Consider the following 4,479-nt stretch of genomic DNA (forward strand, 5'->3'; position numbering starts at 1 on the left):
GAACTAGAAATACCATTTGACCCAGCAATCCCATTACTGGGTATATACCCAAAGGATTATAAATCATTCTACTATAAAGACACATGCACCCGTGTGTTTATTGCAGCACTATTCACAATAGCAAAGACTTGGAACCAACCCAAATGTCCATCAATGATAGACTGGATAAAGAAAATGTGGCACATACACACCATGGAATACTATGCAGCCATAAAAAAGAATGAGTTCCCATCCTTTGCAGGGACATGGATGAAGCTGGAAACTATCGCTCTCAGCAAACTATCACAAGAACATAAAACCAGACACTGCATGTTCTCACTCATAAGTGCAAGATGAGCAATGAAAGCACATGGACACAGGGAGGGGAACATCACACACCGGCACCTGTTGGGGGTGATGGGCTAGGAGAGGGATAGAATTAGGAAAAATACCTAATTCAGGTGAAAGGATGATGGGTGCAGCAAACCACCATGTCACATGTATGCCTATGTAACGTAACGGCACGTTCTGCACATGTACCCTAGAACTTAAAGTAAAATTTAAAAAATAAAATTAAAAAAAATAAAAATAGAAAAAAACCTTAAAACTTTCTAATGAATTCCACAAGGTCACAGTATTCAAAATTAACATAAAATCATTTACATTTCTATATATTAGCAATGAACACATGAAAACTGAAATTAAAAACACCATACAACTTATGGACTCCCAAAGAAAGTAAATCACTTAGAATCAAAACTTGTTTGCTGAAAACTCCAAAATGTTGATTAAATTGAAGAAGATTTATACAATTGAAGAGACATCTGTTTTCATGGGTCAGGAACCTCAAATATTATAAATTCATACATAGTTTTAATTTAGGTCATTAAAATCCCAGAAAGATTATTTTAATTTTAATTTGTTTAAAATTTTTGTGTGTACATAGTAGGTATGTATATATTTATGTGGTATATGAGATATTTTTGATACAAGCATACAATGCATAATAATCATAATGGAAAATGGGGTATCTATCCCTTTGAGCAGTTATGGTATGTGTTACAAAAAATCCAATTATACACTCTTAGTTACAGTAAATTATTTTGACTATAGCCACCTTTTTATACTATCAAATACTAGGTATTATCCATTCTTTTTTTTTTGTACTCATTAACCATCCCCAGCTCCCACACAGTCCCCTTAGTACCCTTGCAAGCCACTTGTAACCATCCTTCTACTCTCTATACCCATGTGTTCAATTGTTCTGATTTTTAAATTCCACCAATAAATGATAACAAGTGAGGTTTGTCTTTACATGACTGGCTTATTTCACTTAAAATAATGACATCCAGTTCCATTCATGTTTCATCCTGCTAGGATGGGCATTTCTTCTCTGGCTGGGTCTGGTCCAAATGCACCCTCCAATGTGCTGACTCTAACTAAGGCCCGCAGAGCTTCGCTCTCCACTATGACAGGGACCAATCCCATTAAAAAGTGAGCAAAGGCCATAAAGAAACACTTCTCAAAAAAAGACATACCTGCGGCCAACAAACAATTTCAACATCACTGATCATTAGGGAAATGCAAATCAAAACCACAGTGAGATACCATCTCCCACCAGTCAGAATGGCTATTATTAAAAAGTAAAAAAGCAACACATACCGGTGAAGTTGTGGAGAAAAAGGAACGTTTTTACATGGTTGGTGGGACTGTAAATTAGTTCAACCATTGTGGAAGACAGTGTGGCAACTTTGAAGACCTAGAGAAAGAAATGCCATTGGACTCAGCAATCCCATTACTGGGTATATACACAAAGGAATATAAATATTTTTATTGTAAAGATGCATGCACGTGTTAGTTCCCTGCAACACTATTCACAATAGCAAAGACATTGAATCAATCTAAAAGCCCATCAATGATAGGCTGGATAAAGAAAATGTGGTACATATACGCCATGAAATACTATGCAGCCATCAAAAGGAAAAAGGTCATGTCCTTTGCAGTGACATGGATGGAGCTGGAGGCCATTATCCTTAGCAAACTAATGCAGGAACAGAAAACCAAATACCATGTGTTCTCACTGTAAGTGGGAGCTGAATGATGTGAACTCATGGACACATGGGGAGGAACAACACACACTGGTTTGAAGGTGAGGAGGGTGGTAGTAGAGAGAGCAACTGGAAGAAGAGTTAAAGGATGCTGAGCTTAATACCTAGGTGATGGGATGATCTGTGCAGCAAACTACATTGGCACATGTTTACCTATATAACAAACCTGCACATCACTTTAAAGTAAAAGTTGAAAATTAAAAAAGAAATAAGGTGAACAAAGAAAACAAATTAAGAAGAAAAAGAAAGGGAGAGTCATGGGACTTGTCCCGGCCAGGTGAAAATCTTCAGACGGTTAAGAACCAGAATAAAGAAAATGAAAATTGATGGGGTTAAAACGAAGGTCTTAATGCAACACTATCAAAGGTTGGATGGACAAAAGGGAGCCACTTCTGGTCACCCGACATTAAAAGGTCCGTAACCAGTTTTCTGTATTTCTCCCAGTTTAGAGAAATTTTAAAAAGCTGGAAGGGGTGCAGCAGCTGTGCGTCCCGGGGCTATTGACCTCTTCACGTTTGCAGCCTAGCCCCAGTTAGTCAGTGCCGGAGGACCTCAGCAGCCATGTCAAAGCCCCATAGTGAAGCCAAGACTGCTTTCATTCAGACCTAGAAGCTGCATGAAGCCATGGCTGACACATTCCTGGAACACACGTGCCACCTGGACATTGACTCGCCACCCATCGCAGCCAGGAACACTGGAATCATCTGTACCATCGGCCCAGCTCCCTGATCGGTGGAAATGCTGAAGGAGATGATTAAGTCTGGTATGAATGTGGCTGGTCTGAACTTCTCTCATGGAACTTATGAGTATCAGTGGAGACCATCAAGAACATGCGCACAGCCACAGAAAGTTTTGCTTCTGACCCCCATCCTCTAAGAGCCCGTTGCCGAGGTTCTGGACACTAAAGGACCTGAGATCCGAATTGGGCTCTTCTGTGGGGTAACTGGTAATGGGCGCCAGGAGGCGGGGCTCCTCAGATAACTGCAGTGCTGCTGCACTGTAGACGTGAACCTGAAGAAGGGAGCCACTCTCGAAATCTTGCTGGATAATGCCTACATGGAAAAGTGTGATGAGTACATCATGTGGCTGGACTACAAGAACATCTGCAAGGTGGTAGAAGTGGGCAGCAAGATCTACGTGGATGATGGGCTTCCTTCTCTCCAGGTGCCGACTTGCTCGTGATGGAGGTAGAAAATGGTGGCTCCTCTGGCAGCAAGAAGGGTGTAAACCTTCCCGGGACTGCTGTGGACCTGCTTGCCATGCCAGAGAAGGACACCCGGGACCTGAAGTTTGGAGTTGAGCAGTATGTCGATATGGTGTTTGCCTCCTTCATCCGCAAGGCATCTGATGCCCACGAAGTTAGGAAGGTCCTGGGAGAGAAGGGAAAGAACATCAAAGTAATCAGCAAAAATGAGAATCATGAGGGGGGTTGGAGGTTTGATGAAATCCTGAAGACCAGCGATGGGATCATGGTGGCTCATGATGATATAGGCATTGAGATTCCTGCAGAGAAGGTCTTCCTTGCTCAGAAGATGATGATTGGGTGCTGCAACCGAGCTGGGAGGCCTGTCATCTGTGCCACTCTGATGATGGAGAGCATAATCACGAAGCTCCACCCCACCCAGGGTGAGGGCAGTGATGTGGCCAATGCAGTCCTGGACAGAGTGGACTGCATTATGCTGTCTGGAGAAACAGTCAAAGGGGATTATCCTCTGGAGGCAGTTCGCATGCAGCACCTGATTGCTGGTGAAGCAGAGGCCACCTTCTAATACTTGCAGTTATTTGAGGAGCTCCGCCTCCTGGCACGCATTACCAGTTACCCCACAGAAGTCACCGATGTGGGCGTCGTGGAGGCCTCCTTCCAGTGCTACAGTGGGGCCATAATCGTCCTCACCAAGTCTGGCAGTTCTGGTGACCAGATACCGCCCACGTACCCCCATCGTTGCTGTGACATGGAATCCCCAGACAGTTCGTCAGGCCCATCTGTACCATAGTGTCTTTCCTGTGCTGTGCAAGGATGCAGTCCCGGAGGCCTGGGCTGAGAATGTGGACCACCGGGTGAACTTGGCCATGAATGTTGGCAAGGCCGGAGGCTTCTTCAAGAAGGAAGATGTGGTCATTGTGCTGACCAGGTGGTGCCCTGCCTGCAGCTTCTCCAACACCATGCGTGTTGTTTCCATGCCGTGATGGACCCAGAGCCCCTCCTCCAGCCCCTGTCCCTCCCGGTTCCCCCAACCCATCCATTAGGCCAGCAACACTTTTAGAGCTCACTGTGGGCTGTAATGTGGCACTGGTGGGCTGCGTCACCAGGGAAGAAGATTAATGCCCTGCTGAAACATGGCTGGTTTTAGAATCTGCTCTTGGGTGGGACAGCCCAGAGCCTGGCTGCCCA

At 44.3% G+C, this 4,479-nt stretch overlaps 1 pseudogene; it reads left to right on the forward strand.

The window, feature by feature from the left end:
- Positions 1 to 2,636: 2,636 nt before the first annotated feature.
- On the forward strand, positions 2,637 to 4,274 carry LOC101140532 (pyruvate kinase PKM-like; annotated as a pseudogene).
- The last annotated feature ends 205 nt before the right edge of the window (positions 4,275 to 4,479 follow it).

Source organism: Gorilla gorilla, chromosome X, assembly GCF_029281585.2.
Source record: "Gorilla gorilla gorilla isolate KB3781 chromosome X, NHGRI_mGorGor1-v2.1_pri, whole genome shotgun sequence".
Taxonomy (NCBI): domain Eukaryota; kingdom Metazoa; phylum Chordata; class Mammalia; order Primates; family Hominidae; genus Gorilla; species Gorilla gorilla.